Raw genomic sequence first — 25,070 nt, forward strand, 5'->3', positions numbered from 1 at the left:
TTCTCCATTCCATGCACAATCTCCCTTTAATGTCTCAGCTGAAAGCAGTACCTCTGTCCCTCTGTACTACAGTGAACAGCCAAGTCAGCCTGTGTTTTTGATCTCAGGTCAGTGAAAAGGGACAACAGCATCAGTGCCCTGGAACAGAAGTCACTGTTGGAACCAAAGCTTTTGGCCTTCGCAGTGTTTATCTGAAGGAAACTCTGTGCATCCTGCAGCATCCCCCATCAGAGAGTGTGGAGCTGTTGGTACAAGTACAGGTGACACAGAACTGGATATCGACCATGTACATGTTTTAATCTGATGTCAGAACAGAAACAACTTAACAATGGAATTTCCATAGAAACAATTCAATATTGCGATGTAACTACATAAAGTAATAAACAGTAATAAAGTCATGAAATATTATTAACACTAAATTTAAAAATCAATCCCAATCTTGTGGGATCGATCTGAAAACAATACAGTGATGGATCCATCATGATACAACATAACCGTGGATGACTTTTCGTTATTCATTCATGGGATGTGAGTAGAACAACATTTCTTTCCCATCCCAACTGCTCTTGAACTGGGTGGATCACTGGGCCATTTCACAGTGCAGTTAAAGGTCAATTACATTACTGAGAGCCTGGAGACATATACAGGCCAGACCAGGTAAGTCAGCAGATTCCATTCCCTGAAACACATCAGTCATGCATTTAGACACCAATTCATTTCTCAAAGCCAGAGTTACATGTTTAAAAAACTGACTTTAACATTCCAGCTGCCATGATGCGATCTGACTTTACGTATTTTCATCACCAACTCGGCCTATTGATTAAATTCTCAGTAACTCTCACTCGCATGGTACCATATCTGTTGCTCTGCAGCCAGACTCTCTCCCACTCTCACGTTTCAGCCATCTGCAAAGCCAGGAAGTGCAACAACTGAGGACCTTACCTTGCCACTGGCCTCTGCTCCCCTCTGGGAATGTTGGCTCCCGACCCTGGCCTGCCTCTCCTTCTTGCCCTCTGTGAGTACGTGCTGCCAGTCCTCCAGTATATTTTACACTCTTCACTGCTCACAGCAACAGCTTAGTCTTCTGCTTCCTGTTTGTGTCTCTGCTTCTCTCTCTCTCCCAGCTAATGGCTCTGACAGTCTGTTTGTACAAAGTACAGGCTGCTTGTCAGAGCCAGCTTCTTTCCCCGTGTGCTATGGGGCGGGAGGGAGGAATGCGGCAAAAAATAGGAGGTTTGAAAAGTCTTAAATGAGCTTTGAGAAGGTGGAAAGAGAGAGAGAAAGGTCAGTTTGAGAGAAAAATGCAAGGAAGGGAATGAAGGGAGAGATCACAGAGTAAAAGGGAGAGACCCTCCACGGCCAATGTACTGGACTAATATACAAATCCAAGCCACGTTCCTCACTTCCTGCTCTGCAACCTGTGTTTTAGCACTGGGAATCTCCCCCACTATCTGAATGTGTGTGTGTGTGTCCAAAACCGTATCCAATTATATTTTCACACAACACTGAATTAGGGGGCATTTCCCTGGAGATGGACTGAGAATTGTTCCTTTGAATCTTATCCTGGTCCAAATGACTGCTGATACCTGGATGAAGAAGTCATCTCACTGATAGGAATTGATCCCATATTCCTGAATATTGGATGACAGGTGACACTGAAATAGACGGTATTGTGGGCAGTGAAAAAGGTTAGCAACAATTACAGCGGGATCTTGATCAGCTGAGTAGGTGGACTGAGGAATTACAAATAGAGTACAATTCAGATGAGGATGTCTCTGAGTGATGGCAGAACATTCTCAGTGGGGAGGCTGAGCAGATAGAAGTGGTTGCACACATTGGTTCAAATGACGATAGGCAGAAAAATGGATGTGCTGCTGTGGAGTGAAAATAGGGAGTTGGAGAACAGGTTAAGATGTAAGACTCCATCAGTGATAATCTCTGGATAATTCCCAATGCCGTGTGCTGGGGAGGTTAAAAATTTAACACATTGTACATTAGTACATTGCTGAGACCTTGCACAGGGAGCAGGAATTCAGTTCTCCGCCCTTTCAGATGTTTACTGGGGTCTGTTCGGATAATTTTGGGCCTTAATTTAAGAAGGGTTGCAAAAAAAAAATGCTAGGAACTATGGACCGTGAACCCAATATCAATGGTAGGAAGTTAATATAATTAAGCAAAATTCAGTGGAAAGTTAGATTGGGAAGATTTTAAAAACCAGGAGAAGTAAACGAAAAAGATCTTAATGAAGCAAAAGATGGAATATGAAAATAAGCTAGCCAATAATATTAAAGAGGATACCAAAAGTGTCTTCAGATACATAGAGTGTAAAAGAGAGGTGAGAGTGGATATCAGACCACTGGAAAACAATGCTGGAGAGGTAGTAATGGGGCCAAGGAAATGGTGGACAAACTGGACAAGTATTTTGCATCAGTCGTCACTGTGGAAGAGACAAGCAGTATTGTGGAAGTTCGAGAGTGTCGGGAGCAGAAGTGAGTGAAGCTGCCATTACTAGGGAGAAGGTTCTTGAGAATCTGAAAGGTCTGAATGTAAATAATTCAACTGGACCGATGGTGTACACCCCCGGGTTCTGAAAGAGGTGGCTGAAGGGATTGTGGAGATATCAGTGATGATCTTTCAGGAATCACTAGATTCTGAAATGGTTCCAAAAGCATGGAAAATGGTAAATGTCACTCCACTCTTCAAGAAGGGAGAGAGGCAGAAGAAAGGAAATTATAGGCCAGTTGGTCTGACCTCAGTGGTTGGGAAGATGTTGGAGTTGATTCGTTTTGGAGTACATGGAGGCACATGATAAAATAGGCACAGTCAGCATGGTTTCCTCAAGTGAAAATCTTGCCTGACAAATCTGCTGGAATTCTTCAAAGAAATACAAAGCGGAAAAGACAGAGGAGAATTAGTGGATGAAGTGCACTTGGATTTTCAGAAGGTCTTTGATAAGGTTCCACATGTGAGGCTGTTTAAAACGTTACGAGCCCATGGTATTTCAGGAAAGATATTAGCATGGATAAAGTGGCTGATTGGCAGGAGGCAAAGAGTGGGAAGAGGAGCTTTTTCTGGTTGGCTGTCGGTGACTAGTGGTGTTCTGCAGGGTTCTGTGTTGGGACTGTTTCATTGAACATATAATGTTGATGACTTGGATGACGGAATTGATGGCTTTGTTGCAAAGTTAGCAGATGATATGAAGATAGGTGAAGGGGCAGGTAGTTTTGAGGAAGTAGAGAGGCTACATAAGGATTTAGTCAGATTAGGAGAATGAACATTCAATATTAACCTTCCTTTTAAAATTGTAAGAAAACAATTTACATATTTGGGTGTAACAATCCCAAAGAATTATAAAGATCTGTTCAAAGAAAATTTTCTAACCTCAATGATTTATGTGAAAAAGACACTTTCTAATTGGTTGCCTCTCTCTTTATTATTGATTGGTCAAATTAATTCTATTAAAATGAATATTTTACCTAAATTTATATACCTTTTTCTAGTTGCACCTGTTTTTATTCCTAAGTCTTTTTTTGATTCTTTAGATTCGATTCTTTCTTCTTATATATGGAAGAACAGAAAACCTCGATTAAATAAAGCGCATCTTCAAAAAATTAAAAAGAATGGAGGCCTTGCTCTGCCCAATTTTAGGTTATATTATTGGGCAATTAACATACGAAAGCTCACGTTCTGGTTATATTATATTGATTGTGAGGATTGTCCAATATGGGTCTTTTTTGGAAGCCAGCTCTGTTGCAAAATTTTCTATTATCTCTCTTCTTCGATACTCTCTTCCTTTATCTTTAAATAAATTAACTAACAGTTTGGTGGTTAAACACACTTTGAGGATCTGGCTACAGTTTAAAAAACATTTAAGTTTATTGAGATTTTCTCTTTCTAGTCCTATTTTTTTCTAATTTTTTTTAACCATCTACAACCGATCTGTATTTTAGAGAATGGGATAGATTAGGCATTAAACGATTTCAGGATCTGTTTGTTGGAGGGTATTTTTCTTCTTTTGAGCAGCTCTCAGTGAAATATAACATCAAATACCCACTTTTTTCAATATCTACAGATTAGAGATTTTTTAAGATCTAAACTACATACATTTCCCACCAGCCCGGAAAAGAACATAATAGACGTAATTTTTAACTTGAAACCTTTTGATACTGGCTCAATATCTTATATTTATGGTCTGTTGTTGGGACTGAGAATGGCTCCTTTAGACAAAATTAAAGAAAGATTGGAAAAAGGATTTACAGACTTCATTATCTGATGAGATCTGGAGGGCTGTTTTCAAAATAGTTAACTCTTCATCATTACGTGCTCATCATTCCCTCCCACAATTTAAAGTGGTACTGAGGGCTCATATGTCTAAAGACAAGCTCTCTCGTTTTTTTGCAGATATAGCTCCTTATCGTGACAGATGTAATAATGGAGAGGTTTCATTAATTCAGATGTTTTTGTCATATTCAAGCCTTGAAAAATGTTGGAAAGATGTATTCCAAACTTTTTCTGTACTTTTTAAAGTTAATTTTAAACCCAATCCTTTGACTGCCTTATTTGGTATCGTTGAAGAAAGACTATAATTTTGGAGTCTTCTCATTTGAGGGTACTGGCTTTTATTTCTCATATGGCTAGGAGGGCGATCTTGCTTAAATGGAAGGAGGTTGCTCCCCCCCACACATGCTCAATGGTTATGCGATATTATGTCATGTTTAAATTTACAGAAGATTCGTTGTTTGATTTCTGATTCTAATCAAGATTTTCAAATGTTATGGGGATCCTTTCTGAACTATTTTGAAACTCTTTGAATTGTTATTGTTATTAAAATATAGATCTGGTCTACTATTATAAAACACTATATCGTACTCTATTTTTTTTGTTTTTTTTTAACCACCCAGCTTTGTCTTGGCAGGGGTTGTAGATCTTTTTATAACATAATTAACTATATTATTGTATTTCATAATTCAATTTATTTAATTTGATTGATCATGAATATGGGAAACCATGATGGTATCAGTGTGATTTATATATAGTGCATTATGTGCTACCTTATACTGATTTATAATAAGTATCCTTATGAATTCTGTATTTATGTATATGAAATTTAATAAAAATATTGGAAAAAGAATGAACGAATAGAAAATAAGTTACCTCAAACTGTCTACCAGGAGGGGGCATCACTTCCCTGGCTATAGGTTGACTCATTATAGAGCCCAATGGCCGAGGGTATGAATGACCTCATGTAGCTCTGTTTGCAGCAGCACACTTGTCTTAGTCTATTATTAAAAGTGCTCCTCTGTTTCGCCAAGGTGGCATGCGGAGGGTGAGAAACATTGTCCAGAATTGCCAGGATTCTCCGATGGGCCCTTTGCTCTACCACAGCCTCCAGTATATCCACTTTGACTCCTATAACAGAGCCAGCCTTTCTAATCAGTTTATTGAGCCTGTTAGCATCACCCATATTGATGTCATTGCCCCAGGACACCACCCCATAGAAGACTGTACTGGCAACAACAGACTGGTAGAACATGTGAAGGAAAGGCCTGCATCCTCCAAAGGATCTCACTCTCCTCAGGAAGTAGAAGTAACTCTGGCCCTTCCTGTGGAAGACATTCGTTTCTACATTATTGACTCTCCACTCATACCCCTGATCCTCGGGTACCCTTGGCTGTCCCAGCATAACCCATCCATGAACTGGAGGGAGAGGAGAATCATTGCTTGGTCCAGTCATTGTAAGACTGTTTGTTTGTGGCATGGTGTTCCAAGTCCCAGACTCTCCTGTGACCAATGACCAGTAATGGGGCAGCCTCAGACCTTCTGGACACCTAGTCCTGCCCTCAAGGATGTACAAGCTGGTTCCAGCCAGTGGGACTGTGAGAGTCCTGAACACTCTTGAGTCGGGATCCCACAGGAACTAGAGAGAGGGAATCTCTAGTTCAGGAGAGGACCAAAGAGATGCCCAAACAGTCTGGGGAACTTGCAGACAAGTTTAAGGAATCCAGGTGCCAGGTCTCAAGGAAGGGAAAAGACTGCTTTACACTGAACCATGAAACCAATTTCCAGGAGGGAAGGAACCCTCTGTAATGCCTCGCTGCCATTGCCTGAGGATTTAGACGGGGATTTGGACTCCGATTTGGCCCGTTTCCATGAATGATCTTTGAGCATAGGGAGGGGTCTCTGAGGTCGATTGAATCACTCATGCTGCCCAAGGCTCAGGAGTCATTCTCACAGGAAGGTCTGAAGGAGAGAGCAACACCCAAAAGGGTCGAAATCCTTTCATTCCACAAGGAGTTTCAGGAGGTCTTTGGCAAGAGACAGGCCTCACGCCTTCCCCCGCACTGACCCTACGACTGTGCGATTGACCTGCTGCCCATTTCTTTACCCCGCAGAATTGATTGTACCTGCTCTTGGGCCCAGAGAGAAGTGTAATGGAAGACCATATGAAGGAAGGTCTTGCCATGGGCTTCATTCAGCCCTCCACCTCACCCGCCTGCGCAGGCTTCTTCTTCGTACAAAACAAGGGTGGGACCCAGCGGCCGTGCATTGCTTATAAGGGATTAAACTGCATGACAGCCAAAAATCACTACCCACTACCATTCATGAAAACGGCATTCGAGATGCTTCACGGAGCGAGCGTGTTCACAAAACTAGACGTACGGAGTGAATACAATCTGGTCCATATAAGGGAAGGCGATGAGTGTAAAACTGCATTCAGTACACTGATGGGGCACGACGAGTACCTGGTTATGCCCTTCAGCCTTGTGAATGCTGCAGCCATTTACAAATGACATGCTCCAGGATCCTTTCCATAAGTATGCCTTAGTTGACTTGGACGACATCCTTATCTTCCCAAAACCCATGAAGGAGAACGTTGTTTATGAAGGGACATTTTAAAGAGATTTCCAGAGCATGAACTTTATGTCAAGTTGGAGAACTCCGAGTTTCACGTGATGACTGTTTCATTTTCGAGGTTCGTCATCTCCAGTGGCAATCTCAAGGTGGACTCTTTGTTTGGGCATCTCTTTGGTCCTCTCCTGAACTAGAGTTTCCCTCTCTCCGGTTCCTGTGGGATCCCGACTCGAGAGTGTCAGGACCCACACAGTCCCATTTGCTGGAACCGGCTTGTCCATCCTTGAGGGCAGGACTAGGTGTCCAGAAGCTCTAAGGCTTCCCCATTACTGGTTGTTGGTCACAGGAGAGTCCGGGACTTGGAACACCATGCCACAAACAAACGGTCTTACAATGACTGGACCAAGCAATGATTCTCCCCTCCCTCCATTTATTGGATGGGTTATTCTGGGACAGCCAAGGGTACCCAAGGATCAGGGGTATGAGTGGAGAGTCAATAATGTAGAAACTAATGTCTTCCACAAAGAGGGCCAGAGTTACTTCTACTTCCTGAGGAGAGTGAGATCCTTTGGAGGATGCAGGCCTTTCCTTCACATGTTCTACCAGTCTGTTGTTGCCAGTACAGTCTTCTATGGGGTGGTGTCCAGGGGCAATGACATCAACACGGGTGATGCTAACAGGCTCAGTACACCGATAAGAAAGGCTGGCTCTGTTATCGGAGTCAAACTGGATATACTGGAGGCTGTGGTGGAACAAAGGACCCATCGGAGAACCCTGGCAATTCTGGACAATGTTTCTCACCCGCCGCATGCCATCTTGGCTGAACAGAGGAGCACTTTTAGTGATAGACTAAGACTAGTGTGCTGCTGCAAACAGAGCTACATGAGGTCATTCATACTCTCGGCCATTGAGCTCTATAATGAGTCAACCTATAGCCAGGGAAGTGATGGCTTCCTCCTGATAGACAGTTTTTATTCTTTCTGCTTTTAATATTTATATCTGTGCACTTGTAATGCTACTGTGACACTGTAATTTCCTTTGGGATCAATAAAGTATCCATCTCTCTATCTGTCCTCATCTGCAAATCCACAGTCTGTCCACAGCTGGATCTGTCCAGAACCTGGAGGATGACCATCCAAGACATTTGCAGACATGGGTTGACTCAACTCTCGCTGCAGTATGTCGAACCAATGGGCTGTTCTTAAATCCAAAAAATTACCCGCTGCCCTAGTACAGTGAAGTCCCCACCTGCCTTAAGTTGTTACCCTGGAAAACTCTGCCTTCAGCATGAACCCAGAATCAGTGGGAAGGGAGTAGTGACTACCACCATCACTGTCCTCCCGATACTGGACGTCTTAGCCGTCCCAACAGTTGCAGCCTGGGACATACGGCCCGCTGGTGACATACTTCCCTGCAGGTAAACCAGCGATCTCGATTCCGATCCCGGGATCTCTCATCGGCAGAGAGTCTCATGCAACTGAGCTGCATGGGTTTGACTGGATCTTGAGCAGGTGACAGGCTGGTTATGGTCTAAGGCTGGGGAGTGGAACTACGATGTGTAGGAACCGGGCTTGGAGTGGCTCCCTTTGATTTCCTGAAGTGGTCCCACTTTCGCTCTGACAGATAATTATTGAGATGGATGGACTGGTCAATCAGAACCTTTGAGTTCTCTGCTGGCTCTGCTGAGGCGAGGGAATACTTCAGTTCATCTTGGAATTCATGGCGGTGTGACGGCCAAGATCTCCCTGTTCCAACCACTCTCCTGGGCCAAGATCCAAAATTCGACTGTGTAGTCGGCCGTGGACTATACCCCGTGCTGAATCTTCATCAGGCGGCCCGAGGCTCGCAGGCTCCTCTGGGGTGATGAAATACCTTCCTCATGGCGGCCATGAATTCCTCTGAATCCGAGCAGATCTCTGACTGAGTCCCCAGTGCATAGTAGCCCAGGTCAGGGTCTTCCAGTCACGAGAGAGGTAATGAAGGCCACTTTTCCGTGCTCTGAAGGGAACTGGGATGGCTGTAGTTTAAACACTAATGAGTATTGTGTGAGGAAGCTGTGGCAAGAACCTGGGTACCATCGAATCTCTCCAAGGATGGAAGAAGTGCTGGCTCCACAGAAGAACTGACTGGCTCTCCTGAGTGAACTTGGCTTCCTCTTTATGCAAGTTGATGTACGGTTACCTGGAGGTTCTGGATCTCCAGACCTTGTCTGGAAATCATTTCACTGCAGCTGGCCACAGTGCAGGAAAGATTTTGATATCCCACTGGGTCCATGTTGGCTCAATCGTACTGAGATGAGAGTCCTTGATGAGGATGGTTTGGACCAATTGCTGGGGTATGCGAAGCAAGATTTTATACGCTGTATCAAACTAGATTTGGACACAAAGCAAACACGAGATGATATCACTAGTCACCTTACAATTGAGCACCAAAACTAATCAGCTGTTCCTTACAAACAAGAGAAAATCTGCAGATGCTGGAAATCCAAGAAACACACACAAAATTCTGGAGGAACTCAGCAGATCCCTCATCGTGATGAAGGGTCCCAGCCTGAAACGTCAACTATACTCTTTTCCATAGATGCTGCTTGGCCTGCTGAGTTCCTCCAGGATTTTCTGTGCGTTGCTTGATGATATTCCATGTGGCATCAAATATCTGTTCAGTTATTCATTATATAGTCAATTCTTAGCACCAAAACCAGGACTACCAATTAGCGGGATCATCCTGAATCCTAAAAGGGGCCGTGCCAGCTATCCGTACTCCCGAGTGTTCGTGTGCCTAAATCCCGGAAGTTGGTGCAGTTGGGAGTGTCTCATAGCAAAGACTTCTGGCTGCTCACCCTCACCCTTGAGATTGCCATGGGCACAATTTGAGACATCCCTAAGCCTGGCAGTAGTGATACAACCTACCATCTGCATGTCTCTACTGCGCCCACAGAACCTCATCTCTGTTTCTCTGACCGAGGAATCTCCTATCAACACTGCAGACCTCTTGATATCTCTGCTCTTCTGAGCCACATCACCAGACTCAGTGCTAGAGACCCGGTCATTCTGGCTCCCCACTGGAAGGTCGACCCCTCAGTAGTACGAAAAGTTAAACACTTATTATTGAGGGGAACAGCCACAGGTGCCCTCTGCACTGGTTGTGCATTTCCCCTCGTTCTCCTGACAGTCACCCAGTTGTTGAGACTTCAGAAAGCACTGGTGAGGCCAACTTGGATTATTGTGAGCAATTTTGGCCCCATATCAAAGAAAGGATGTGGTGACATTGGAAAAGGTTCAAATGAGATTCACAAAAATGATTCCTGGATTGAAAGGCTTGTCATATGAAGACCGTTTGATGGCTTTGGGCCTGTGTTCAGTGGATTTCAGAAAAATGACCTCATTGAAACAGATCAAATGTTCATATTCATGAGACATAATCTCCCACACACACAACCTTGTTTACTAATCCTAATCTACCCCAGTTTTTTGAAATAGCTCTCAAGCTTCAGAACTCCTCCATTAAAATCATAAGATATAGCAGAATTAGGCCATTTTGACCCATCGCGTCTGCTTCGACATTTCATCGTGGTTGATCCATTTTCTCTCTCAGCCCCAACCTCCTGACAGTCTCCTGCAACCTTGGGGTTATTACCTCCCTGTAGCTCCTGTCTTTCACCTCCTCATTCTTCCGTACGAGTCGAAGGTCATCGAGTTGCAGCTCCAGTTCCTTAATACATTCTCTCAGTTGCTGCAACTGGGCGCACCTGGTACAGATGTGTTCACCTGGGAGACTGGAGTCTCCCAGACACCCCACATCCCACACAGAATGCAAAACACTGCCCCTGGAGCCATTCCCACTAAACTACTAGTCCTAATAGATCAGTAATGAAGAAATGAGAGCAGAAAGAGAGAAACCTTATGGTCTTACGGAAGGTGAAGCAGGGACTAAACAGAGGAAACTCATGAAACATAATCTCCCACACGAAGAGCCTTACTCACTAATCCTAATCTACCCCAGTTTTCTGGAATAGCTCTTAACTCTCAGAACTCCTACGTTAAAAGCTTAAGATATAACAGTAGAATTAGACCATTTGGCCCATCGAATCTGCTTTGCCACTTCATCATGGCTGATCGATTTTCCCTCATCCCCAATCTCCTGTCTGCTTCCCGTATCCCTTCTTGCCCTAACTAGTCAAGAATCTATCAACATCTGCCTCAAAACACTTCGCCCCTACAGCCGTCCGTGGCAGCGAACTCCACAGATTCACCACTTCTCTGAAAGAATTTTGTCCTCACCTCTGTTCTGGCAGGACACCCCTCTATTCTGAGGCTGTGTCCTCTGGTCTTAAGACTCTCCCACCATTGGAAACATCCTCTCCACAGCCGCTCCATTGAGGCTTTTCAACATTCGATCTGTTTCAATGAGATCACCCCTCATTCTTCTGAAATCCACTGAGCACAGGCCCAAAGCCATCAAACGGTCTTCATATGACAAGCCTTTCAATCCCGGAATCATTTTCATGAATTTGCTTTGAATCCTTTCCAATGTCACCACATCCTTTCTTTGATAAGGGGCCCAAAATTGCTCACAATACTCCAAGTTGGCCTCACCAGTGCTTTCTGAAGTCTCAACATTACATCATTGCTTTTACCTTCTCGACCTCCTGAAATGAATGCTGACATCACATTTGCCTTCCTCACCAATGATGCCACATACAAGTTAACCTTTAAGGAATCCTGCACAAGGACTCCCAAGTCCATTTGCACATCAGATTTTTGAATTTTCTCTCCATTTAGAAAATAGTCTATCCTCTTATTTCATCTGCCAGAGTGCAAAACCAAACCCTTCCAGACACTGAATTCCACTATATTCCATCTGCAATTTCATTGCCCATTCTCCTAATCTGGCTAAATCCTTCTGTAGCCTCTGTAATTCCTCAAAACTACCTGCCCCTTCAGTTACCTTCGTATCATCTGCAAACTTCACAACAAAGCCATCAATTCCATCGTCCCAGTCATCGACATTTGTTACATACTCAAGGAGATGTGTTTCTTTTCTGTGAGACTGATGTAATGGTCTTTTGGAGGTCACCTGATGTGATTTTCCCACCGATGTGAGGTCACGTGATGACGTGACCCATGACTATATAAGGGTCGACCCAGGTGACGCAGTAGGGTTTTTTAGTTTGTAGGTTTCCACGTAGAGCGTGTTGTGTCTCCGTTTGTTGCGCGTTTGTTTTTGTGACACAGTTTCATGTTTAAAACGGAGTACTGCGTTCTCTAGAAAAATACCATATTGTTGGACTGGAAATTTTTGCTAGATGTGTTGATTTACCCAATTCCAACAGTAGAAGGGAGGGTGAAGAATTTATCAAAGTACAGAATCGAAGGATCGAGAGAAGTCGGCATCGTTTGGCAGTTTAAGGATCGACCTTACTGAGTCTCCGTTGGAGAAGTACGACCTGCATCGAGATAACTCTTGCCAAAAAGAGAAAGGAGTTCATGCAAAAAGGTGCTCTCTCTCTCTAAAGGAACTTAAGGTCAGTTGATATAAACTGTTTATTTTCGATATCATGAATCCTGTGGACAGAACCAGCAGGAAAGTTGCGTGTGTGAAGAAATCCTTCTCCAGAGAAGTCTCTCCCAATTGAACGTGTAAAACTGTTGGACTTCCTCGAAGTTATCGCTTTAAGAACTATATCTGACTGTATCACTTTAAGAACTGTTTTCGCATTTAACGCTTTGAGAACCAGAGCCGAGTGGCGAGCTGGTGAACGGCTGCATATCTGTTAACTTCCAGTTAAAGATTTTGTTTATTTTTTCCCTTATCGTTTATCCGTGTTTAATAAATGTTTGGTTGTTTTTATATAACCTGTCTCGATTGATATTCATTGTTGCCGGTTACATTACACATTACATGTTCAATGAAACAGTCCCAACACAAAACCCTGTGGAACACCACCAGTCACCCACAGCCAACCAGAAAGGCTCCTCTTCTCACTCTGTGCCTCCTGCCAATCAGCCACTTTATCCATTCTAATATCTTTCCTGAAATACCATGGGCTCATAACTTGTTAAGCGGCCTCATGTGTGGCACCTTGTCAAAGGCCTTCTGAAATTTCAAATGCACAGCATCCATTAATTCTCCTGTGTTTTTTCTGCTTTGTATTTCTTTGAAGAATTCCAAGTTTCATCAGTCAGGATTTTCAATTGAGGAAACCTTGATGACTGTGCCTATTTGTGCCTCCAAGTACTCCAAAACGAATCAACTCCAACATCTTCCCAACCACTGAGGTCAGACCAACTGGCCTATAATTTCCTTTCTTCTGCCTCTCTCCCTTCTTGAAGAGTGGAGTGACATTTACAATCTTCTATGCTTTTGGAACCATTTCAGAATCTAGTGATTCCTGAAAGATCATCAGTAATATCTCCACAATCCCTTCAGCCACCTCTTTCAGATCCCTGGGGTGTGCACCATCGGTCCAGGTGAATTATTTAACTTCAGACATTTCGGTTTGTCAAGAACTTTCTCCCTAGTAATGGCAGCTTCACTCCCTTCTGCCCCCGACCCTCTCGAACTTCCACAATACTGCTAGTGTCTTCCACAGTGATGACTGATGCAAAATACTTGTGCAGTTTGTCCACCATTTCCTTGTCCCCATTACTACCTCTCCAGCATTGTTTTCCAGTGGTCTGGTATCCACTCTCACCTCTCTTTACACTTTATGTATCTGAAGACACTTTTGGTATCCTCTTTAATATTATTGGCTAGCTTATTTTCATATTCCATCTTTTGCTTCTTTAAGACTTTTATTGTTGACTTCTGGTGGTTTTTATATCTTCCCAAACTAACTTCCCACTGATTTTTGCTCTATTATATTAACTTAATTCCACAGATATTGGGTTCACTCGTCCATAGTTCCCAGCATTTTATTTTTATTTGCAGCCCTTCTTAAGTTAAGGTGCAAAATTATCTGTGCACATTAAGTCTGTCCCAGAAAACATCTGAAAGGTCCGGAGAACTGAATTCCTGCTCCCTGTGCAAGGTCTCTGCAATGTCCTCATCTACAATACGTCAATTTTTTAACCTCACCAGCACACGGCACTGGGAATTATCCAGAGATTATCACTGATGGAGTCTTACATCTTAACCTGTTTTCCAACTCCCTGTATTCACCCCACAGCAGCACATCCACTTTTCTGCCTATTGTCATTTCAGCCAATGTGTGCAACCATTTCTATCTGTTCACCTTCCTCACTGAGAATGTTCTGCCATCACTCAGAGACATCCTCATCTGAATTATACTCTATTTGTAATTCCTCAGCCCACCTACTCAGCTGATCAACAACCCACTGTAATTGTTGCTAACCTTTTTCACTCCCCACAATATTGTGGGGACCCACTTTCCAGCACACACGAACCGGCTCACAAAACGACGCGCGCCGGCAGAGAGGCCGGCCCCCAAAAACAGCGCCAGGCCATCTTCACCAGTGCAGGAAAATCCCGTGCGCGAAACGGTCTGGGAATATGCATTCCCCACAGCAGTCCAGCCCGGGGAGGGCGGGAAGGGGAAGGCTTTAAAGGAGGCCGCGAAGTTTGAATAAATCTTTTTTATCGCAACTCCAACTCACCGACTACGTGTCGTTATTCTAGCGCTGTGTGTAGCACACCGCTACAATTGGTGACCCTGACGGCCCAAACGATATTTGGACCAGAGATGACCAACGCCGCATCTGTTCATGCAGTTTCGTTAAAACTGCCAAGCTTCTGGACGCTGCGACCCCGCTTATGCTTCAAACAAGCAGAAGCCCAATTCCACATTCGGCCGATAACCTCCGATTCCGCTCATTACTACTACGTGGTGAGCTCGCTCGACCAGGAGACAGCTGCACAAGTTGAGGAGTTTATACAGTTGCCCCCGGAGGACGGCAAATACACAGCATTCAAAGCCCTGCTCATAAGGACTTTTGGACTCTCACGGCGCAAGCGAGCTGCCCGCTTACTGCACCTGGATGGTCTGGGCGACAGGCTGCCGTCGGCATTAATGAACGAAATGCTGGCCCTGGCTGAAGGACACAAACCCTGCCCCATGTTTGAGCAGGTGTTCCTAGAGCAACTGTCCGAGGACATTTGCCTGCTGCTGTCCGACGCAGATTTCAGCGACCCCCGGGAGGTGGCGGCCCGGGCAGATGTGCTGTGGAATGCCAGGAAGGAGAGAGGGGCGTCTGCACAGATCACCAAGCCGCGTGCCCAACCGCAGACCAGACCAGGCCCGGCAGCAGAGCCTACAAAACCCGGCGACGGGAGTGAGGAGCCCAACGACCAATGCTGCTTCTACCACCAGTGGTGGGGCACAGAGGCCCGCCACTGTAGACCACCCTGCAAATTCCCGGGAAACGCAGGGCAGCCGCCGCTGATCGCTACGGCAGCTGGCCATCAGGACAGCCTCCTGTATGTCTGGGACAAGCAGTCAGGACGCCGCCTTTTGGTCGACACCAGAGCGAAGATCAGCGTTTTACCTCCCAGTTACAACACCCGTAACAGAGAACTGGGACCCACCCTGAGGGCAGCACAATACGGACCGACGGCACCCACATGGTGCGGCTACAGTTCAGCTCCAGCCGGTTCACGTGGGACGTCACACTGGCAGCCGTGGCCCAACCACTCCTGGGGGCAGATTTTCCACAAGCTCACAGCCTGCTGGTCGACCTGCAACGGAAGCAACTAGTCCACGCCAAGACTTTTCAAACATTCTCCCTGAGTGAAGCCAAGTTGCCAGGCCCACGCCTGGACTTCATCACGCTGTCCAACGACGAATTCACCAGGGTCCTGGTGGATTTCCCATCAGTTCTGACACCGCAGTTCACGGCAGCCATGCCCAGACACAGAGTACAGCACCACATCCCGACCCAGGGACTACCCCTCCACGCCCGTAATCGAAGGCTCCCACCGGACAAGCTCCGACTGGCGAAGGAGGAATTCAAGAAGATGGAGGAATTGGGGATCATACAATGCTCCAACAGCCGATGGGCCTCCCTCCCATCTTCTTGGGGAGCTGTGCTGACTGAGCTGGGAGAAATCGAGGCAAAACTACTGGATAAAGTTCGTGGAATACTTTGGAGGTGGCTCTAAACGTCTCTTGGACAACTGAGTGAGTGACGGCGCTGGTGTGGAAACTCGGTGTGGAGTTTTACTGCTGGTTTGGGCTGGGTTTGTTGGCGGCTGCTAACTGCGTAGCTCCCAGCTGCGGCCGCTGGCAACTCGCCAGGAAGCCGGTTCGCTCCAAAACCGGAGGCAAACGCCGTCGTTCCCCCCCATTGACATCGGGGCAACGTTCCTCCTCCATTGTTTTCCTGATTTTCGTCCGGTGTTGGTGCCGGAGCATCTGGAAGGACGTTTCGGCCTCTCCCGGCCTGGGTCTCTGCAAGTCCGACGGAGCCTTTCCTGGCGCCGAGCCAGCGAGGAACTGTCGACTGCAAACTTTCCCGGCCAGTTATCCGACTCGTTCCAGGACTTCTAACCGGCACCGCTGTAGGATTCTCGGACTGGAAAGAGCGCCAGCATGCCGGACCGGTCTCCAGGGAGTCGCGGGCCTTCGGGGAGTTACGCAAGGGCGGCTGCCTCCCCGGCCTCGGACAACGCCCTGTTTCGGTCGGTGAAGGTGGAACGTGGGGTGCAATGTATTTTGCGCCCTGGAATGACACTAGAAAAGTGTACGGAGGCAATGGAGGACCTTGTTGGGAAAGGTGGTATTCTGGCCACCGAGAAGGAGTTCGGAAAGGCGGTGTTTTATCTGGCGAATGAAGAGCTAGTGCACCGGGCCCTAAGCAGGGGAGTCACGGTAGACAACATCCTTTTACCTATGGAGCTGGTGACAGCCCCCACGCAACGTATCGTGCTTGGGCATGTTAAGCCTTTCATTCCAGATGAGGATTTGCTTCCCCCACTGGCCCGTTTAGGGCAAGTAAGGTCGGAGATCACTGCCATCCGACACAAATTTAAGAGACGCACCCTCCGCACCGTAATCTCTTTCTGGCGTCAGGTATTCATGCAGCTGGAAAGGGAGGACGATGTTGAGGGCCGGTTTACTGTCCAGCACGAGGGAGTGGATTATCAGGTGTACTGGAGCTCCGAGCGCCCGCGGTGCCATGTGTGCAGGGAGGTGGGGCACTTTCGGAGGGACTGTCCTGCCGCCCGGAACCCGAGGGAGCCCTTTTCGGGCACCAGTGCCCCAGCTACCTCTGCTCCTGATCCTACTCCTGCGCGTGCGTCTGCGCCTGCATCTGACCCTGCCCCCGCCCGTGATCCTGCCCCAGCCCCTCACCCTGCCCCTACCCCTACTCCTACGGTTGGGTCGGTCCCTGCTCCTCTCCCTGTGGTTCAGGTGGGGGACGGGGTGGAGTCTGTGCGGAGTAAGAAGGCAAAGGGGAAATCCAAACACAGTAAGAAGCGGGCCTTTGAGGCCGCAGAGCTCACGCCCATTTCGCCTGAAGTGGAGCGTGGGACTCGGGGAGGTGCGCAAGCAGACGGGGCGATGGAAACAGAAAGCGCCGCCCCATCGGTGAAGCCTGCACCTGTGTGCTCCTCCGGCGTGAAGAGGAGAAGGGAACGTTCCCGCAAGAGGGCAGGGGATGTAGATGCGGGGGAGTCCCAGGAAGGGGTGGGAATCCGGGTAGGGGTTGGTTCTAAACCTGAGTCCCCAGATGTAGCCACCAGTCCTGGGGTAGATGGTGTGGTTGTGCAAAAAGCTTATCATAGCCCTGTTTGCACAAATGAGGCAGCCCTGGAGGCCTCCACCCAGGACCTACAAGTCAGCGCCTCTCTGGAGGCCAGTGTACCGAATAATGTAAGAGGAGACGAGACAAAGCTCTCTCATTCTCAGCACCAGGCTGCTTGTGAATCCCTTGGACCAAAGGTGCCGGGTTCCCCTCTATGCCTGCCCCCTGGGGAGGCCGATATTCTGTGCACGTCGACCCCAGCAATTAATGACTTGCAGGGAGTCCCTGGGGATTGTCCCTCCACTGTCGCGAATGTGGATGAGGCTGATGCGACGGTGGAGCGGGCAGGTAAGAGCGAGGTGCCCGCTGCGCGGTATGGGTCACAAGCGCAGCCATCTTTTGGAACATGCGGGGAGGCCGATGGGGATTCTGTCTGCAGTGACGGGTTGGAGGGGGACTCTTTCGATAGTGAAATAATGGACATCCTCACCCCTCCTGAGAAGTCCCCATTGATACCTGTAGAGAAAATTAAGCATTTTATTCTCACCTCTGAGGGTGCCAAGCACCGGCCTCAACTAGCCTCGCTTCGCTGGCCCAGCATGCCGAGGCTGGTGAGGTCCCTGCGAGTCATCCTCGGACGAAAGGGAAAGGGAAAGAGGAATGTGGTGGCGGGGAACGACAGACAGCAACTAAAATCTTTCCTAGATGACCTAGTAAGGGACATCAGAGGGAGAAGCAGCCTCGCTCCAGGGTGTCGCTGGTACCGCTCGAGCCCGGAAGGCAAAAAGTAACCTTGCTTTCTTTCCGGACAGTGTGGTGGAGGACGCCTCCGCTCTCACCGAAATGGGCACAGCTGCTGAGACCTAGTGTGCTCCCGCCATGAAGCTTACCATAGCTAGTCTCAATGTAAACGGCAGCAAGGGTCCTCTTCGCAGGCATAACAATCTCTCAGTCCTCAGGGATGGGCGGTATACGGTGAGTTTCCTGCAGGAAACCTATACCATCCCTGGGAACGAGTCTGCTTGGCTCCTGGAGTGGCGGGGCGGGGTCCACATGAGCCACCTCAGCTCCATTTCTAGCGGGGTGGCGATCCTGTTGGCCCCGACCTTCCAGCCAGTAATTAAAAGAGTCCAGGACGCTGTGCCCGGCCGTCTGCTCCACCTGGTTGTGCGCCTGGATGGCGTACCATTGCATTTTATCAATGTGTATGCTCCCAGGCGCGGTGTGATGCAGACGCGCCTATTCTGCCAGCTGTCCACCTTGCTGAGCTCCATCGATCGTGGGGATTGCGTCATCCTCGGGGGAGATTTCAATTGTACCCTCGAGGCGGAGGACCGTTCGGGCCTCCAACGCGACCCAGCATCGGCAAAAAAGTTAAAGGAGCTAGTCGGCTCCTTTGACTTGGTGGACAGATGGCGGAATCTTCACCCCAACTCTAGCACCTTCTCGAGAAGGTCTAGAGAAGGAGGTTCCAGGATAGACCGCATTTACATCTCTCGGGCCTACGTCTCCCGCGTGTCGGCGTCCTCCATGCGGCCGGTGTCGTGCTCGGATCATCACCTTGTGTGGATGGAATTTATTCCACTACACCCTCGGGTGGGATCCGGATATTGGCATTTTAACAACCGGCTGCTGGAGGACAGCCGGTTCCGGGATTCGTTCCGAGCTTTCTGGGTCTCCTGGAAGGAGAGGCGGAGAGAGTTCTGTTCCCGACAGCTATGGTGGGATCCGGTTTTTATGTCGGGAGTACACTAGGGGGTCGACAGAGAGGCGGAGCTCTGAGGTTGAGCGGCTTGAGAGAGCGTTGCTGGACCTGGAGTCCCGCCTCGGTCCGACCGCTGGAGACCAGCAGCTGTGGCAAGAATACCAGGAGAAGAAGGACGCACTAAGGAACCTGCAGCTTCAGCAGTCCCGAGGTGCGTACGTGAGGTCACGGATCCAAATGCTGCAGGATTTGGACCGTGGCTCACCCTTCTTCTACTCGTTGGAAAGGTGGCGGGGAGTTCAAAAGCAGCAGGTGGAGCTGCTGGCTGCCGATGGCTCCTCCATCACGGACCCTGATGGAATTAACAACGAGGTCCGTTCATTCTATCGGTCCTTATTCTCGCCTGATCCGTCAAATGCGGAGGCGTGTAATGAGGTCTGGAAGGATTTGCCTAAGGTCAGCCCAGAGGACGCAGTGCGTCTGGATGCCCCCCTGACTCGGGAGGAGCTGTCCACTGCCCTTCGGCAACTCCGGAGGGGCAAGTCCCCTGGTTTGGATGGACTGAGTGTTGAGTTTTATCAGGCTTTTTGGGATGTCCTGGGGGATGATTACAGCCTTGTCCTAGGGGAGAGCCTAGCTACCGGAGAAATGCCCCTCTCATGGCAAAGAGCTGTTGTGGTCCTACTGCCCAAGAAGGGAGACCTCCGCCTGCTAAAGAACTGGCGGCCGGTCTCCCTCTTGTGCACGGACTACAAGATCTTCGCCCGGGCAATGGCCAACCGTCTGGGTTCGGTAATTGGACAGGTGGTCCATCCTGACCAATCTTACACAGTCCCGGGCCGCTCCATCCAGGACAATGTCCACCTAGTACGGGACCTGATCCACCTACTCCAGGAGACTGGGACCCCAGCAGCGTTTCTTTCTCTTGACCAGGAGAAGGCTTTTGACCGGGTGGACCACAGTTTCCTGGTGGGCGGGGAGTACAAAAGCAGCTAGGAAAGGTGGCGGGGAGTTCAAAAGCAGCTAGTGGAGCTGCTGGCTGCCGATGGCTCCTCCATCACAGACCCTGATGGAAAGGTGGCGGCTTTTGGGCTCGGACCACACTTTGTGGCCCGAGTTCGGCTCCTGTACTCTGCCGCAGAGTGCCCAGTTAAGATTAACGGATCATTGACAGGACCTATCCACTTCCGAAGAGGAGTGCGTCAAGGGTGCCCCATGTCCGGTCAACTGTATGCGATCTGTGTCGAGCCATTCCTCGGCCTTCTTCGGCGAAGGCTGACAGGTCTGGTTCTGCGCGAACCGGACATGGGGGTCGTCCTCTCGGCCTACGCCGATGACGTACTCCTCAAGATGACAGACCCCTGTGACCTGCGGAGGATGCGCGAGTGCCAAGATGTTTTCTCGGCGGCATCCTCCGCCAGGATCAACTGGGCGAAATGTTCCGGACTCTTAGTAGGCCAGTGGCAGGTGGACTCCCTGCTGGAGGAGATGAGAGATTTTGAGTGGAGCACCAGACGTCTTCTCTATCTGGGAGTCTACCTGAGTCCTTCTGGGGAGAGCTGGCTGGCGAACTGGCAGGACCTGGAGACAAAGGTCATGGCCCGGCTAAGGCGCTGGTCAGGCCTTCTCAGGGTGCTTTCCTATCGAGGCAGGGTGGTGGTCATAAACCAGCTGGTGGCTTCCATGTTGTGGTACCGGATGGTCACCTTGACCCCCCCTTCCCCCTTTTGTTGCAAGAATGCAGAGGAAGCTAGTGGACTTCTTCTGGGGAAACAGGAAGCACTGGGTCTCTGCAGCGGTTTGGAGTCTCCCAGAAGGAGAGGGCTGACAGTCGCTGGTGTGTGTACGTACACGACTGGCGGCTCTCCGCCTCAGGACTCTGCAGAGATTCCTGTATGCCGAGCACCCTCCCAGGTGGCACGTGTTGGCGACTTTCTTCCTCCGGAGGGGCTGCTGTCTTGCCGAAGATATGCAGCTACCACCGGCGGGCGTTAGCCGTGCTGCTTTGCAGAGGCTGCCCGGCTTCTATCAGGACCTACTGAGAGTCTGGAACATGGTTGCCTCAGGCCGGGAATCCCCTCCTCTGGCAGAGGGCGGGGTCCTGGCCGACCCTTGTCCTGTCTCAACGGATGTCAGTGCGGCTCAGGTGTGTGGAACGACTCGGGCTGAGCTGCTCGTCGGGCCCAGGCCCCGCAGCCTTGCCCGAGAGACGAATCCACACAACTTGAGCCGTCTTTCATCGACACCCACAATCCCATTCAGGGATGCAGGCAGGAGGTACCTTTATGGGCTGCTGCTCCACACCCTCCACTTCCTCGCATTTGTCCACCGTCCCGACATGCCATGGTGGTCGGTCTTTCCACCTGGAGGTGAGGGGGGTCCCCAGTGGAAGTCCCTTTACAAGGGAGTCCTTCCCATGCACCTTGTGGATCTCGGCTGGAGGGTGCTGCATAAAGCGGTGCCCTGCAAGAAGTTCTTTAGTTTGTACACGGATCTCCCAGCCGCATGTCACTTCTGCGGGCTGGAGGAGACCGTGTACCATATGTACATGGAGTGTGTGAGGCTGCAGCCCCTTTTCGCGTTTTTGCGTGGGCTGCTTCTCGCCTTCTGGTTGCATTTCAGTCCCACCCTATTCATATATGGTCATCCAGTAAGGAGGGGGGCACAGAGGGATGAGGATGTCCTTGTCAACTTGCTCCTGGGGCTGGCGAAAATTGCCATCCGTGGCTCCTGGAAAAGGGTGGCAGGAGGTTCTCCCCAGGCACACTGCCTGGCTATGTTTAGGGGGTATGTTCGTGCCCGGGTGAATATTGAAAAGGAATACGCACAGTCCACGGCGACCGTCGAGATGTTCCAGGACCGTTGGGCTCCGCGAGGTGCAAATGCCATCATTGATGAGGATGGCAATATATTGGTTTAACATGTATTGTCTGTTTGTAGTGTAGTAAATGTGTTAGTCACTGGGTTTGTAAATATTGTATAGCACCGACATTTGTAATAAAGAATTTTGTAAAAAAAAAGGCTGCGGGGGCTGGAGACCATGCGGCGACTACCGCAGGCTGAACAAGGCTACAACTCCAGACCGCTACCCTGTGCCACACATTCAAGACTTTGCAGCAAACCTACACGGCGCAAGGATCTTTTCCAAGGTAGACCTCATCCGGGGACTACCATCAAATCCCAGGACATCTGGACGACATCCCCAAAACAGCACTCATCACCCCGTTCGGCCTTTTCGAATTCCCCCGAATGCCACTCGGCCTAAAGAATGCCGCAAAGACGTTCCAGCGGCTAATGGACGCAGTGGCACGCGACCTGGACTTTGCATTCATCTATTTGGACGACATCCTCATAGCCAGCAGTAGTCGTCAGAAGCATCTGTCCCACCTCCGTCAACTCTACACCCGACTGAGCGAATTCGGCCTTACAATCAACCCGGCCAAATGCCAATTCGGATTCGACACCATCGACTTCCTGGGCCACAGGATTGCTAAAGACGGGGCAACCTCTCTGCCCGCCAAGGTAGACGCAGTCCGCCACTTCCCCCGACCCAACACAACCAAAGGCCTGCAGGAATTCGTGGGTGTGGTGAATTTCTAACACCGTTTCCTTCCCTTAGCAGCCCGAATCATGCACCCCCTGTTCACCCTGATGTCGGGTAAGGGCAAGGACATTACCTGGGATGAAGAGGCCGCGGCCGCTTTCATTAAAACCAAAGAAGCCTTGGCAAATGCCACAATGCCAGTGCACCCCAGAACGGATGTTCCTACTGCCCTCACGGTGGACGCATCCAACATAGCAGTCGATGGCGTGCTGGAACAACTCATCGAGGGTCGCTGGCAACCCCTGGCGTTCTTCAGCAAACACCTACGACCACCCAAACTCCAAAACAGTGCTTTCGACTGAGAGCTATTGGCACTATACCTGGCAATCCGGCATTTCAGATACTTCTTAGAAGGTAGGCCCTTCACCATGTTCACGGACCACAAACCGCTTACCTTTGCGTTCACTAAGGTGTCTGACCCCTGGTCGTCCCACCAGCAGTGACATCTGTCCTACATCTCCGAATACACGACGGACATCTGGCATGTCTCGGGAAAGGGCAACGTCGTGGTGGACGCACTACCCAGACCTACCATACAGGCCCTGTCCCAGGGGGTGGACTATGCAGCGCTGGCGGAGGCACAGCAGGCAGACGATGAGATCCCTAGTTACAGAACTGCGGTCTCCGGTTTGCAGCTCCAAGACCTCCCCGTAGACCAAGGTGAGAGGATCCTACTGTGTGACGTAGCTACCGGCCAACCCCACCCCATCGTCCCGGCAGCATGGCGGTGGCGAGTTTTCGACTCCATTCACAACTTAGCGCACCCCTCCATCAAGACAACTGTCCGGCTGGTCGCCAACAGGTTCGTGTGGCATGGACTTCGTAAACAGATCAGTGAATGGGCCAAAGCGTGCATGCAGTGCCAAACAGCCAAGGTGCAGTGGCACACCAAGGCTCCGCCACAGCAGTTCGAACCCACCCGCCGGAGGTTCGACCACATTCATGTGGATAACGTGGGGCCCTTGCCAGTGTCGCGAGGAGCGCGGTACCTCCTAACTATGATAGACCGGTTCACCAGATGGCCAGAGGCGGTCCCGCTCACCGACACCACCTCTGAATCCTGCACCCGAGCACTGATCGCAACCTGGGTAGCACACTTCGGGGTACCAGCCCACATTACCTCCGTCAGAGGCGCCCAGTTCACCTCCAGCCTGTGGTCAGCTATGGCCAGACTTTTAGGAAAACAGCTACACCAAACAACTGCCTACCACCCACAGTCGAACAGACTAGTGGAGCGTTTCCACCGTCACCTGAAGTCGGCTCTCATGGCCCGCCTGGGAGGGCCTAACTGGGTGGACGAACTTCCCTGGGTCCTGCTCGGAATCCGCACGGCACCCAAGGAGGATCTACACACCTCGTCGGCCGAGTTGGTGTACGGCACATCCCTGGTAGTCCCAGGAGAGTTCACACCAGCCCCAAGGGAGCAAGAGGAAGAACCCGCAACAGTCATGGCCAGACTACGTGACAGGCTCAGTAACCTGGACCCCATACCCACTTCACAGCACGGACAGAGCCCGACCTGCGTACCCAAAGATCTGCAGAACTGTAAGTTTCTTTTTGTATGACGGGGCGGACACCGGCACCGCTACAGCGGCCCGACGAGGGGCCGTTTAAGATGATCAGGAACAACGGGTCCACGTTCGTGCTGGACATTGGGGGGAGAGAGGAGGTTTTCACAGTGGACCGACTCAAACTGGCCCATGTAGACTTGGCACAGCTGGTACGGGCTCCCACCCCTCGTTCTGGACTTCCCCAACATTGGGAACAATCTTCCTGCATCTAGCCTGTCCAATCCCTTTAGGATCTTATACGTTTCAATCAGATCCCCCCTCAATCCTCTAAATTCCAACGAGTACAAGCCCAGTTCATCCATTCTTTCTTCATATGAAAGTCCTGCCATCCCAGGAATCAATCTGGTGAACCTTCTCTGTACTCCCTCTATGTCAAGGATGTCTTTCCTCAGATTAGGGGACCAAAACTGCACACAATACTCCAGGTGCGGTCTCACCAAGGCCTTTTACAACTGCAGTAGTACCTCCCTGCTCCTGTACTCGAATCCTCTTGCTATGAATGCCAGCATACCATTCGCCTTTTTCACCGCCTGCTGTACCTGCATGCACACTTTCAATGACTGGTGTACAATGACACCCAGGTCTCGTTGCACCGCCCCTCTTCCTAATCAGCCACCATTCAGATAATAATCTGT

General features: G+C 49.3%; 1 long non-coding RNA gene across 1 annotated transcript in view; it reads right to left on the reverse strand.

Annotated features, from left to right (window-relative positions):
• Positions 1-403: 403 nt before the first annotated feature.
• LOC140204458 (uncharacterized) overlaps positions 404-25,070 on the reverse strand; it is a 31,793-nt gene continuing 7,126 nt past the window's right edge. The window contains exon 3 of the long non-coding RNA XR_011887622.1: positions 404-679. This is a non-coding gene — a long non-coding RNA (uncharacterized lncRNA). The remainder of the gene's footprint in view (positions 680-25,070) is intronic.

This window comes from Mobula birostris, chromosome 10 (genome assembly GCF_030028105.1).
Source record: "Mobula birostris isolate sMobBir1 chromosome 10, sMobBir1.hap1, whole genome shotgun sequence".
Lineage (NCBI taxonomy): Eukaryota > Metazoa > Chordata > Chondrichthyes > Myliobatiformes > Myliobatidae > Mobula > Mobula birostris.